Source organism: Protopterus annectens, chromosome 2.part0 (assembly GCF_019279795.1).
Source record: "Protopterus annectens isolate FY-2018-M chromosome 2.part0, PAN1.0, whole genome shotgun sequence".
Lineage (NCBI taxonomy): Eukaryota > Metazoa > Chordata > Ceratodontiformes > Protopteridae > Protopterus > Protopterus annectens.
Genome location: NC_056728.1, coordinates 710,584,539 through 710,600,452, shown reverse-complemented (window position 1 = coordinate 710,600,452; position 15,914 = coordinate 710,584,539).

Below are 15,914 nucleotides of genomic sequence, written 5' to 3'. Positions count from 1 at the left end.
TCTTTTCAACAGGTATATTTGTAGGATGGTGACATCATCAGACTTGACAAAGATAAGTATACCACTTTTAAGGTGGTTTAGTAGTCTCCAAAAAGGTTGCTCCTCTCCAAGGAGATATACATACACTCTCATGCAGTTGTCAAGTGCAGGATTCAAACCCCTACCTAACTACTTTATGATACTAGAGGAGTACACATTAACAGGATGTGTTAGACACATTACTGGGAGTTCTGTTTTCCACAGGTATATTTGTAGGATGGTGACATCATCAGACTTGACAAAGATAAGTATACCACTTTTAAGGTGTTGTAGTAGTCTCCAAAAAGGTTGCTCTTCTCCACGGAAATAGACACACACACAGTTGCCATGTGCAGAATTCAAACCCCTACCTAACTACTTTATGATATTAGAGAAGTACGCATTAACACAACACGCTAGACACATTACTGGGAGTTTTCTTTTCCACAGGTATATTTGTAGGATGGTGACATCATCAGACTTGACAAAGATAAGTATACCACTTTTAAGGTGGTTTAGTAGTCTCCAAAAAGGTTGCTCCTCTCCAAGGAGATACACACACTCTCACACAGTTGTCAAGTGCAGGATTCAATCCTCTACCTAACTACTTTACGATACTAGAGCAGTACACATTTACCCGACAGGCTATATACATTACTGGGAGCTCTCCTTTCCACAGGTATATTTGTAGGATGGTGACATCATCAGACTAGACAAAGTGGGTTACATTAGGTGACATTATGTGGGCTACATAGAAGGAATTTCTAAACACTTTGCAATGTGATCATTAAAGGAGAGTTTACTATCTACCTGGGTCCCCAGGGCCACAATTACATGCTTCGTACATACTGGATTACCACCTATGTGGTAATTTGTGTGCACTTTGTTTTATCCAAAGGGGATGACTATGCATTTTTTGGCATTCTGCTTCAGGGCATTGCTTTGACACCAGGTATCTGTCTCTGTAAGACCCTTCTGGAGGATGTCTGTGTCAGCCGTAGAGTTGATTATGGACCACAGTTAGCAGTCATCTGCAAACGTGTTCAGCCATACTCCTCCCATGCTTGCCTGTACCTCTGAGCAGTATCTACTGAACAGGTGGGGTCCCAGGGCCAAGACCTGTGGGATGCCATTTGTGACTGGTTTAGAGTCGGACATGGCACCCGCAACTCTGAACATGTGTGTTTGATCTGTGAGCCAGTTGGCCACCCATCCTGTGACATAGCTGCTAATGTTCAAGCTTGTAAGCTTGTCCATGATGCCAGAGTGGGGAATGGTGTCGAAAGGCCTTAGTGAGGTCCAGGTGGGCTGTGAGGACTACTTTCACCTCCATCTATGTCCTTGGAAACTGTTTCAAATAAGTCAACTAGATTTAGGAGGCAGGATCTGCCTTTAACAAAGCCAAGTTGGGTAGAGTTCAGTGTCTGGAGGTCCCCAATATCTCTGTTTATGGATTCCATGATAATTTGCTCCATAGCTTTGCAGACCAGGCTGAGTAGGCCTATAGGGCAATGGTTTCCAGGTTCTGTTGTGACACCCCCTTTGTGGAGCTGGATGACTGTTGCTGTATGCCATTCTTTGGGTACATAGCCTGTGGTAAGGTTGAGTCTGGACAGTGAATGTAGGCGAGAGTGTAGTTCCTTTTGAGGCTGGTGTAAGATGCAGCCTGGGACACCATCCAGTCCCATTGATGCTGTGTTCTTAGCTTTGGAGAGGGCTGTTTTTACCTGCATGTCCATGAAGTCTGGGGCTCTGCATTCTTCTTGGATGGACACAGGCCCTTTTGGGAGTGATGGGGGGGAGTTTGCACTGAACTTGTCCCCCAGGATGTGGGCAATGTAAGTTGGTTCAGTGTATTTCTTGCCATTTTGCAGTAGCTGGCAGATTTGGAGGTTGCCACCTAAATGTTTGGTACAGCTAACGAAGGCTTTATGGTTGTTATTCTTACATTCCTTGGCAATTTGTCTTTAGAAACTGGCCTTGGATTATTTTATGAGCGATCATTGTTTCTTCCTAATAATGATCAGTGATGCCTTTCCTTTTGTGAAGTTTGCTCTATCATGTGGTCATTTCCTCCTTCTGTTGTATAGCTTATTTATGAGCGATGACCACCAGACTGGTTTCTTATTTTTGGAGGAGTGCATCTTGGTTTTATTTGGGATGTCTCGATCCATGCATCCCTGTAGATGCTCATAGAATGCACTTTTAAATGATTCAGCAGATTGTATATCATTATCCTATAGCAAGGGGGCTTTGGAACTTTCCACTTTGGTCTTGAGAAGTGTGCAGTTTGCTTTTGAAAATGTCTTCACAGTGGTTTCCTTTTCAGTGAGCCAGTTGGCAACCCATCTTGTGACATAGCAATTTATACCTAGTTTAGTGGGTTTATCTATAATTCCAGAGTGGGGGATGGTGCTGAAAGCCGTAGCAAGATCTACATAGGCTGTGTGAACCACCTTACCCTTGTCTACGGTTCTGGTGACTGCTTCAATGTCATCTATCAGGTTTAGGAGACATGATCTGAATTTTACAAACCCAACATGGTTGTGGTCCAGAGTTTGGAGATTACCAATGTCTTTTTTATAAGCTGTATGATGATACATTCCATGGCCTTGCAGAACAGGCTCATCAGACTAATGGGGATAACTGTCACTGTGCACCATTCAGCAGGCACAAAGCCTGAGGTGAGGCTATGACTGAACATGGTACGTCGGTGTGGTGCCTGTTCATTCTGTAGTTTGTGTAGAACACAGCCTGGGAAGTTATCTGGTCCCATGGATGCTGTGATAATAGCTTTGGAGAGTGTTTTTTACCTGTGCAGCCATGATGACAGCAACTTTGCAGTCTTCCATTATAGAGATGTGCTCTTTCATGGGTGAGAGGGGGGTAAAGTTAGCACTGATCCTATCTGCCAGGATGTTGGCAATATCAGTTGGGTCTGTATATTTAGTGCCATTGAGCTGTAACTCAGAGCAGATCTGAGTGTTGCCATGACATGGACCTGTCTGTTGGGCAGAGATCTCCTGAGTAGACAGTATGCAACAGAGTACAGATTGAGTTAAATTCAGTCTTGTTGCATGGGGCATCTGTTTGAGGCCAGTAATCCTCTTGTTGAGGTACTTCAGTGGTCTTTCCAGCTGCTGAGGGTGCTTAGTCAGATTCATCGCAAGTGTGTTGTGGTACTCTCTGATGGATCTGGTGACTGATGAGTAGAGGGAACCTCCTTTGACCTACATGCAAAGACCTTGGCAATTTGTGGGAACACATAGCATGATTTTCTGACCACTTTGTGAATGTGTTTCTGGAAGTAGAGATGACTATCCACATGTGTCCATAGATCCCTTATTATCACCTCCATATTTAGGGTGTTGGCACCTATGTGGTATTTGTATGACTGTAGCTCGAGGCCATAATTTTGACACCACATCTGTCTGACTGAGACCCTTTTTAAGGATGTCTCTGTTGTCCCAAACATCGATTATGACAACTTTTTTGCAGTCATCCACAAACTTTGCTAAACATAGCCCTCGTGTGTTTGACTGTATTTCTGAAAAGTATACACCAGACAGGAGGGGTACCAGGACTGAGCCATGAGGCACAGCAGTTGTTACCAGCTTGAACAGGAGACCACAATTCTTACCTTGTGTGATCTATCTGTGCCCCAGTTGGCAATCCATCAGATGACATACATATTTATGCACAGGTTGTTGATTTTGTGGATACGACATGTGTCTGGGATGTTGGCAAAGGGCTTTTCAAGGTCTATGTGGGATGTGTGTAGCTCATTTTATTGATGTATGTCCTGGGTGACTGCCTTGAAAACAGTCTAGCAGGTTTGGGAACCATGATCTGCCCCTGACCAAACCAAAATTGGTAGGGTTGGGTGTTTGTAGGCTCCCAATAGCTCTGTTTATGAGTTCCATCATGATGGACTCCATGGCCTTGCAGATCAGGCTTAATAGGCTTATAAGACAATAGTTCCTATGGTCTGTTGTGCACCAACACTTTTGGAGTGCACCAAACGTTGCTGTAACACATTCAACAGTTTCATATCCTGTACAGAGGGTGAGGCTCAACAGACTGTTCAGGTGCAGGGTCTGTTTGTTCTGGAGTTCACTTATGACACAGATAGGGAAACAATGTAATCCCATAGACGCCGTGTTTTCAGATTTGGAAGGAGCTGTTTACCCATTCTATATGTGATATCTGTGCTTTCACAATCTCCAGGTATGATGATAGGGCCTTTTGTCAGTGAGAGGGGGGTATGTATGTATGAGCCTGTCTGACAGGATGTTGGCAATGTCAGTCATTTACAGTTTGCACTGACTCAGGACATATATGAGTGTACATTGCTATTTATGACATAGCGGAAGGAAGCGTCATGGTTCTCTATGGACTCCTTCACAGATTCTTTTGCCAGAACATTGATTGGATAATGTTTGGAGTGCACATTGTTTATTCATGATACTGATTGCAGGTTTATTGATCTTCTTTGCTTTTTCACTTTCTGTGAACAACTTAAGTACTTGTGATACATAGTTTGATTATGACAGGGCTCCAATATATTATATGTGTCTGTTTTCATATAACTGTGTGCACAAGGCAGGATTGGTGAATAGTGCCAGGTTCATGGGGTAAAACATGCAACTGCCAGATACATGTGGCCCACTGCTGTACTCAGATATGGCCTAAGTGTGTGAGCATGCCCAGTATGACCTTTCAGTATGTTGTTGCCTGACATTTGCTTCATTTATTTCAGTGTATGAGCATGCCCAGTATGACCTTTCAGTATGTTGCTGACTGAAATCCACTACATTTGTTGAAGTGTGGGAGCACGCCTGGTATAGACATTTATACTATATGTGTGTGGAAAATCAAGTTGTATTTTTACTGCAGGTAGGGTTGCCATCTTTCTTTGTGGCTAAAACCGGACTAAGGCCACACCCCTCACATCACCCATAACCCCACCCATTCCCACCCCCTCTCCCATCCATGCCCCACCCATTTTATGACGTCACGGTGACATCAGCTGATAGCGTGAGTCAAACTAAAACTACACAGGACCAAAAGAAGTGCAACAGAAAGGCATTACTTTTCTGCAGAATATTTAGCAAAAGCAATAGAAAAGTGTGACAGACGTATCCAAGTGATGAATGAACAGCTAAGAATGTGTATCGGAGACAGTTAAAAGCAACTACCTGCTTAAATTCTTACACTACAAGTACATATATCCAGTCTTCAAAACCGACTTGAAAACTGCTTACTGTCAAATTTCAGTAAAACACCTCATAAATAACCAATAAAATGAACTCTTACTTTCGCTGAAAGAACATAAGCCGGAACACCTTTTCAAATGGCAAAAGTGCAGCCTTTTTAAAGGAAATGCAAGATTTTGAGGGCCAAACCATAACCACAATCGCACACACCAACTACTACAAATGTGGTCAATGTAGAGTAATACTGGCCAATGTCCAGCAACGATGGTTAATATTGAGCAATGTTGGACAAGCTGGGTCTAGGTAGGGCATAGCTGAACAAAAGCCAACATGCTCATATTTGCTCTACTGGCCCCTAAGCAGTCTGGTCTGCTCAGTATGAAAATATAAGCAGCAATGGGCCTCGAACCCAATATACTGTGTACTATAGTCAGAGTACTGAACCACTAAACCATGACAGCAGTACAGTGGTTAGCTTGTATGAAGAAATGTTGATAAGTCTATGCAAAGTATTTCACGGAAACCCTGCAGGCACAGCATAATCCCTGTCGAGTTATGACACAAAGGTGAGTCCTGCAGTAAGAATAGAACCAGACTTTCAACACACATAGTACAAATGTTAATATTGGACATGTAGACATACATCAACAAATGTAGTGGACCTCAGACAGCAACATGCTGAAAGGTCACACTGGGCATGCTCACACACTTGAATACATGAGACAAATGCCAGGCAACAGAACACTGACAGTCTGAACTGGGCATGCTCATACATTTAGGCCATGTTGAAGTACAGCATTGGGCCACACATAGCAGGCAGTTGCATATGTTAACCCAGGAACCTCTCACTACACAGCAATCTGCCCTGTGCACACACTTATATGACAACAGACATGTATATAATATAGTGGAACCCTGCCATAAGCAAATATATTCTGCAGATACCTAAGCGGTTCATATAAAGTGTGAAAGCAAAGATGATAAAAACCTGCAAACAGCATCAGCAATAAACATCGTGCATCATGTAAATTATCATAGGTTCAGAGGTTGATATTAGGCTATCTGCCCTAGGGCATGTACAAGCATAGCCAGAGTGTGTTTGGCTTCTGCAACCCAGTCAAATCATAACACTTTGCCTGTGAATAGTAGGTCACACAAGATAGCCCATTTACGTTCAGTGTATTGTGCCTCTGTCTAGCAGGGACCCAGAAGATATCCCATGGGTAAACATGCGATCACCCATCCACTTGTCAAGATGTCACCTGTAGGTGGTCAGTGGGTGGTTATGCCTATGCAAAACCGGGACTACAATCCGGAGTGAGTGGAGGCTTTCTGATAATAATCTGTCCCCCCAGCATGTCCTTTTAACATCAGTGCTGAGGTATATGTCTCTGGAGTGTGTAGCACCAAGGGAGTCGGATATCCTGAGGTAGAGCATGTCCAGTAAGTCTGGGTCAGATATTGCCTTCAACTACAGGCACACAACACATCCATGTAGGTGGTAAGTGACTGAGTAGAGCTGGAGTTATTGTATCGGAACTGTGCAGGGCATCTGTGTGAGTCCCTACATCTGCTCGAAGAGTAACATTTGTGGCCATTACAGTTGCTGCAGGTGTCAGGTACGGTACATCCCAAATGAGGTATAGTAACCAAGCATGGTCGTGAAGAGTATAGAGGCACAATGACCACACATGATCAACATGTGAAACTATGTGGGATATGGTGGGCTATGTAGACATACTGTCTAACCACAATGGCAATAGGGTTTTCAAAGGTGAGAGTATGAACAGGTCGTGTCCCCAAACCCGTAACAACTACTACTGTATGTAATGGATTACAACCTATGTGGTAATGTGTGGGCATCTTGTCATCCTCAAAGGGGATGACTATGCAACTAATGGCATGTAGCCATGGGCCATGGCTCAGGCACCAGTCAACCTATCTCTGTGAGACCCTGTATGAGTATGCATGTGCCAGCAGGAGAGCTGATTATGGCACCCAGTTTGCAGTCATCTGCGAACATGGGCAGTCATATCCCTCCTGTGATAGCCTGTACATCACACAAATATATACTGAACAAGAGAGGTCCGAGGACTGAGCCTTGTGGGATGCCATGTGTAACTGGTGTATAGTCAGACATGGCACCTGCAACACTAAGCATGTGGGTGCTATCCCTGATCCAGGTAGCAATCCATTGTGTCAGATATGTGTCGATATTGATGCTGGTGAGCCTAAGCATAATGGCCGAGTGGGGTATTGTGTGGAAGGGTTGTGCAAGGTCCAGGCAGGATGTGTGGACAACCGTCCCAACACTGATGGACCTGGTAACTGTTGAAAGAATATGAACAGGTCCAACAGGCAAGATCTGCCCACAACAATGATGTAATGTGTAGGACCCAGTGTTTGTAGGTTTCCCATGTCTATGTGCATGAGTCCCATTACAATACACTCCATAGCTTTGCAGAACAGGCTAGTTAGCCTTTTAGGCCGATATTGTCTGTGGTCTTTTCTGGCAGTATTCAGTGGAGCGGGACCACTATCGCTGTACGCCATTCCATGGGTACATATCCTGCAGTAACTCTCATATCGAACAGTGACTTAATGTGAGTGTTACGTCTGTCATGAAGGCTGTGTACGACACAGGCTGGGACACTGTCTGGTCCCATTGATGCTGTGTTGTCCGCTGTGGGGAGGGCAGCACTCACCTGTTTACTCATGATGTCTGGGAGGTTACACTCTGTTGGTATGGACAGTACCACCTTAGGGGGGATGGGGGGAACACATCTGCACTGAACCTGTTTGCCAGGATGATGGCAATGTCAGTGGGTTCAGGGTATGTTTAGTCAGTATGCAGTAACACACAGCATATCAGTGAGTGTCCAGCCAGGTACCTGAATTAACTGAAGAAGGCCTTGTGAGTGTCCGACGTGTCTGCTGCAATTGTCCGTTAGAAGCGTGCCTGACATAAATACCCGAGTGATTGTAGCAGTCTGCTAGTACAGATCACAGATGCCTTCCCTGTCTGGGATTGTGCTCTATCATGTAGTAGCTTCCTCCATTTGTTGTAAAGCGTATTAATGGCTGGGGTCTACCAGACAGGTCCAGTGCCATTGGAGGAGTGAGTCCAGTTGTTATTTTGGATGTAACGATCCATGCGGTCCACTATGTGTCCATAGAATGTGTATGTAAAGGATTCAGCAGTCTGAGCCATACTTACCACTGACCCAGGGTCTCTGAAGGGTACCACTGTGGTTTGGAGGAGTGTGACGCTTGCTTTGGGGAAGTTCACCAAGATTACCCAGGATGGGTGTGGGGACGGGATATGGATGTCCAGTGAGATAAAGTATGTTCTGCCCTTTCCAATGAGGGGTATATCACAGGTGTGGAACATAGAGTCCCCATGTCGGTGATGATCATGTTCAATATGTTGTCCCCTCTTGTGGGTGTGGTGACCGGTTGTGCCATAGCATATGAGTTTAGAAATAGTAGCAACTGTTGGGCGAGGGTATTGGGGCCTGAGTACTATCCACAGTCAATGTGTGGGTATTTGACATCACCCAATATAATGGTGTTTGGGGAGACCTTCATATTGTCCAATGTTTCCAGGAAAGCTGAGTGAGGTTGCTGTGTTGGGGAGTGTGGTCTGTAGCAGGCAACAAACCAAAAGGCAGATTTGCACAATGTTAGGTGCATATGTATGGTCTGTGATGCATTGTGCAGTGCTACCAACCCGGAGGTATGTGTATCTATGATGTATATGGATACTCCCCCCTATTTGTGTTGGCCATTCTGAGTTATGTGGTCAGAAAGCATGGTACGAAATACAACCTGGTAGTGCTGGTGTGCATGTGGGAGCCTGAACCATGTGTCTGTTAGTGCACAGATATTGCTATCCTCCATACTGAGGAGATTCCTGAGTGGACGCAATTTGAGGGTAATACATCTGGTGTTGAGCAGCATTACCCTCAGTGTCGTGTACTCTGTAATGTCTATGGAGGTGGTTCTGTCCTTTGAGCCCCGCTTCAATAGGGCAGTATGGTGGCAGCAAGTGCCCTAGCCAGTATTCAAAAGTCCAAGGGTGACAGGTGCAAGCTGTCCATAGGGAAGCTACGTGGCATGTCGAGCATGTCACCCCAGGGTGACAGACACTGTATCCCCTTTGAATAACCAATATGTTAGCCAACTGTTAAACGTGATCATTTTGTTGGTATACTGTGACATCATACTTGGTGAGTGTGGGATGCTAGACAAGGTCAGGGTAATACTGGGCTGGGCTACATGATCACAGAGTTCCTCTATGTTTCATGTCATGTGGTCCAGGGAGGAACGTCTGAGGTTGTACGCACCAGCATGGACAATGATGGAGCCAGTCCTGGACTTGCTTTGGAGTGACCTGAGTGCATGTGTTATGTGGCGGATCCTGGCACCTGAGAGACAGCTCAAAGTGACTATTCCCTGTTTGGCCTGGTGAGTGGGACGACAGTGTGTTTGACATTAAGTGTCACCTATAACAAGTGTATCAGGTGTGTTGTTTAGCCCAAAGGGCAGTGACTGTGTGGCACACTGACATTGTGAACTGTGTGACATGTGGGCATTGTAGTGGGGTAGCAGTTGTATGTGTGTCTGCCTTGGAGGTCTCTGCTGCTTAGGCAGAGTGTATGTAGAGCATCTGAATATGTGTATGTGTGATAATGTGGTTTGTTTGCTGTCACTATCGGTGTATTTGAGACTGATATGTGGTGTGTGTGGTCACCCTCACCACCTGATAGACCATGCCAGTCATGGGTCGAGAGAGGTCAGCATCCTGTATGTCAATATTGTTACATCTCCCACATATATGTGAGTGTGATGTGAGGAGGAGAGGGTTGTCTGTGTACATGAGGCAGATGTGTCATAACCACAATATTCACTAGCTGGACTGGAGAGTACACATGAAACCGACCCCTGGACATGCCAGTGTATTATGATGACATACTCTGTAGCCTGATCACAAATGATCAGTAGGGTGTTAAGTGTGTAAAAGAGTATAACCGAGATTAGTGCTCAGGTTTGTCGGAGTTTTGTAAAGAATAGCTGAAAAGGAGTCCAGACTGAGAATCATGACATGTCCTTCAGCTATGTAATAAATAGTAATGTACACACATATATGTGCTGTGTCAGGGACAACTGTACCTTACTGACATTGCTGACATCCTGTCAGACAGGCCCATGTATACATAACCACCTCCCACTGATGATAGTCCCTGACATCATACCAGGAGATATCACGTGTAGAATGGCTGAACAGCTCCCCCCAAAGCCAAAAGCATGGCAGCAATTGGATTACATTGTTTCCCAATATGTGTCATGCATGCACTACAGAACAAACAGACCCTGCACCTGAACAGTCTGTTGAGCCTCACCCACTCCACAGGACCTGGAACCGTCGAATGTGTTACAGCAACATATGGCACTCCCCACATGTGTGGGTGCACAACACACCATGGGAAGTATAGTCCAGTAAGCCTATAAAGTCTGATCTGCAAGGCCATGGAGTGCATCATGGCAGAAGTCATAAACAGAGCTATTGGAAACCGACAAACACACAACCCTACCAACTGTGGTATGTCCATGTGCAGATCATGGTTCCCAAGCATGCTACACCATCTGCAAGGCAGCCAGCCAGGATATACATCACGGAACAGAGCTACACATGTCCCACATAGACATTGAACAGCTCTTCATCAACATCACAGACACATGTTGTATCCACAAAACCAACAATCTGTGCATAGATATGTGTTGACATATGAAGGGATGTCAATGTGTCCACAGATAGATCACACAAGGTGAGACTCACGGGGTCCTGTACAAGCTGTTGATACCTGCCGACCTACATGGATCATTCCTAGGATTGCATAAAAATGTGTACACACATTACCATGTCTAGTCTGATGATGTCATCATCCTACAAATATACCAGGAGAACAAAAATCGACCAGTAAAGGATATAGTGCGCTGTGTTAATGCATATCTCTGTAGTATCAAAGCATAGTTAGGGAGGGGTTTGAGTCCTGCAGACGCCAGGTATTTGTATGATTTCCTTTGAGAGGAGTAGCCTTTTTGGAGACTGGGAAAACACATTAAAAGAGGTACATGGGGGTGTATGTGTGTGATTTCCTTTGAAAGTAGTAGCCTTTTTGGAGACTGGGAAAACACATTAAAAGAGGTACATCCCTCTCTGGAAAGTCTGATGATGTCAGCATCCAACAAATATTCATGGAGAACAAAAGCTACCCAGTAATACTTATAGCACACAGTGTTAATGCATATCTCTCTAATATCATAACCTGATTAGGTAGGGGTTTGAGTCCTGCAAATGCCAAGTGTGTGTGTTTGAGGGGTGTGTATGTATGTAATTACTTTTGAGAGGAGTAGCCTTTTTGGAGACTGGGAAAACACATTAAAAGAGGTACATCCCTCTTTGGAAAGTCTGATGATGTCAGCATCCTACAAATATTCAAGGAGAACGAAAACCACCCAGTAATGCATATAGCGCGCCGTGTCAATGCGTATCTCTTTAGTATTATAACATAGTTATATAGGGGCTTGAGTCATGTAAACACCAAGTGTGTGGGGGGATGTGTGTATGTGTGTGATTTCCTTTGAGAGGAGTAGCCTTTTTGGAGACTGGGAAAACGCATTAAAAGAGGTACATCCCTCTTTGGAAAGTCTGATGATGTCAGCATCCTACAAATATTCAAGGAGAATAGAAGCCACCCAGTAATGCATATAGCGCACCGTGTCAATGCGTATCTTTTTTAGTATCATAACATTGTTAGGTAGGGGTTTGAGTCCTGCAAATGCCAAGTGTGTGTGTGCTTTCTTTTGAGAGGAGTAGCCTTTTTGGAGACTGGGAAAACACATTAAAAGAGGTACATCCCTCTTTGGAAAGTCTGATGATGTCAACATCCTACAAATATTCTAGGAGAACAGAAATCACCCAGTAATGCATATAGCGTGCCGTGTTAATGCGTATTTCTCTTGTATCATAACATAAATAAGGGTTTGAGTCCTGCAAATGCTGTGTGTGTGTGTATGTGTGCCACAGGTGGTCAATGCAGTGTGGGTTTTGCTTTTACTATGGTATGGCATATGTTTCAAACAGTATGTGCATTGCACACATCAGGTATCTGCGTGTCAAATAAATTTGTGTACATGTGACCTCAATCAGTACATAGGTGTGAAACCTGCATACTACATGAATACATTTGTAACCTTCGACAGATTGCGCTGCTGCTTCTCAGATCATAGGTCACATATGTATGTATGCGTCAAGCCCGGCCAATGTAGTGATCCGTGGCCAAGGACATCTCTGCCACACACACCCATAACACGTACTATAGATTACTGTGAGTGAGGGTAATTGCCGGGGTATATGTCAGACATGTTCATACACAACAATGACTGGCAATAATGGACAGTCATTATAGGTGTACACCAGCCCTGTGGATATGCATGCAGGCCCCTAATGTGTTATGTGAAACACAGAGGGACCCCACAATACCTATGGATATGTGGATGCCAAGGGACAGATGACATAACACGTGTCTGTCTGTACACATTGGTACCCAACATACATGTTCAGGGCTACCACCTATGTGGTACTGTCAGGATAGTATGTATAGTAAATGTGGATGACTATGCCATAGATGGCTTACTGCTATACAGCATGTATTGGACCACAGGTATGTGTCTGTATGTTACCCTTGTGTAGGATATGCGTCCCATCCAGGGAATGCAGTGTAGGCCAATGCATGCATTTCCAGATGTGGATGGACATATCCCTAGTGTGTTTGCATGTGTGGCCAGTATGCAATACAGTGTAGTTGTGGTTTTGTGAGTCAGTCTGCATGGGGCATCTGTTTGCGGTCAGTATTACCCTTTGGGAGGTCTGTCTGTGGCCTGTTCACCTGGTATAGTTGTCATGTGAAGTACATACCACACAGGGCATTGTGATGAGTAGAGGGGAACTCTACCCTATACTTCCATAGATGACACACCTGTTGTCATGACACATACCACACAGACAGATTACAGGTGTAGTGTGGCACTGTCTTCATCAAAGCGGAGGCTACTGTCCACCTGTGTCCCATGTTCCCTTATCACACCTTCACTGTTAGGTAGATCTCTACCTATGTGGTAGTTAATGGGTACACTGTTTTGGGAAGGTGGAATGGCACTGCAGTATCAACACTTGTCTACAGTCCATGCCTTGGTCACCACACACCTGTTGCGGTACATATGACCCCGTGTCTCTCTGCCTCTCACTCTATATGTGTATATATATATATATATATATATATATATATATATATATATATATATATATATATATATATATATATGCATATCTATACACATACATGCACACATCCATTGCTGTACACATGGATGTACATATAGGCACATGTACAGTCCACCTTTCATGGTGGGGATATCACTTATGCGATAGTTGTGGGATGTACAGGTATGTGATTAAATTGCACAGTGTTGTGCAGAATGCATGTGGGTGTCCTCAGCCCTTGTAGCATTAGCAGGCCTCACTGGCTGTAACACAGCAGATTTGACAAATCTGTCTCACAGCATTTAACCACCACATGACATATATCAACACTACCATAGCTGGCCTTAGGCATAGGCCAACTGGGCGACCGCCTAGAGCGCCGCTCTAGCAGGTGTGCTTTTCCACTATTTATGTGGTGTAGTAAGACAAGGATGGGGGCACCAGGAAGTGTGGTAGGGGGCACCGTGGAGCCCTTTTTCCTAGGGCACCAGTTGACCTAAGGCCGCTCCTGAGCACTGCATGCTATTTTCTAGGCCACACACTACGACCTACATGGATATATATGCACATATCAACCTTCACTGACAGATATCTGTCCACCCTTCACTAACAGTTGCAGTATGTCCCTTGCCATATGCACACATGTGCAGATACAGATATATACATACTGCTGCCACACATGGATGATTTGCAGTGTGTAGAGTACTCTTCAGGCATCTACAACATGCCAACACATACATGTGAGTTACATACCTTACCTTTGTATTTCCCTGCTCCGTGTGTTACGGTTTTGTAGTTTTTTTTTTTTATTGGTGATTTGTTTTGGGTTTTCGCCCTCTATTTAACTTTCTGTCTCAGTTCCTCGCTCTGTTCTGTCTCTGTCTCAGTCTGTGTCTGTGTCCGTGTCTCTCTCTCTCTCTCTCTATCTCACAGCACCTGCAATGATATAATTGCATGTGTGGACTGCAGGTACAGCCTGCTTTTCTAGGTATCTGCACTTGTGCATGTGACAGCCTCTGCACCAATTGCTGCCCACCATTCAGTAATTGCATGCAGCCTGCTGTTTGGTGATTGTATTACTCATTGTGATTGCAGCCCACTGCTATAAAATGCTAGGTTAGGTAGGCGTAGCCCTTTCAAATTTCCAAGGTGGGGCCCATGCTTGTTTGCTCTGGACACCGTTGTGTCAGTCTGAAGGTTGGTATATGTCTCTTATCTGATGCTAGGGTTGTAGCCAGTTATATGCATGTTGTACTCAAACCTGAATGTTGCTGCTTCCAGTACACACATCTCAGTGTAGACATGTACGCACTCCTCCAAATGCTAACACAGGATACATGGGAGTATGTACTTTTTTCTCACTTACACAATTAACTGCCATACAAATGTGGTTATTGCACTGTATTCCTGTGGCCAGTATTTATCCTGGTCTGATACTGTGCGGTGTTTGTAAGGTGCTACTGTAACATTATTCCCTGCTAGGATGGCTGGTTCTCCTTTCACAGTCATGTCATGCAATTCCACAACCACTGCTGGTAAAGACCCACAGAAAAGGATTTGTTTTATACCATTCCTAATTTACATTTACATTCCCTCATTGTAATGCATGATACATTTATTTCAGAACCAAGCTGTTTGTATATCTGCTGTGGCTTAGTGGTAATTCATGCAGTCTATTGTGTCAATGGTCTGGGGTTTGAGACTGACAGAGGTCTTTTCTTTTGCTGCTCAGCAGAACAAGGGCCCTTCCATAGAGTGACTAAGGCACTTTTAAGCAATTGTAAGTGGGTTTGCGCAGGTTTGCGCAACACTTAGCAATGCTTAGCTAAGCGTACACTTCTGCACATTCGCTTAAACCCGCTTACTACCGCTTAAAAGTGCTTACTCCCGCTAACCCCCGCGCTAATTTCTTTTAAAGAAAAGAAAATGGGGAGATAGGAAAGTTGTGAAAAAGGGGGCACAAAGAAGGACAGACAGTAGGTAAACAAGCTTGGGATGTGCAGGATGGGTGTAGGGAAGGTCCATAGCTGTCCATTTCTTTAACAGCAACAGCTGTGTATATGCAATGAATTTGGAGTGAAATTTGAAACCTTCCACCCCTGGTAGAGGGGTGAGGACAACAAAGTATGTTGTACTGCCAATTCTAATTATCAACTTACATATCCAATGGACATGTGTGCGAAATGGGCAGCTATGTATGGGGTGTAATTTTTTTGTGGGTACAGATTGCCCTTTTTTTTGTTTGTTTTTCAGGTGAGAGTGGGAAGTGAGGTAGAGGAAGTAGGTATGTCTGGGTAGGTAGGTTGGGAAGGTAAACAGACAAGACAGACAAGACACATACAGGGGTGGTGTAT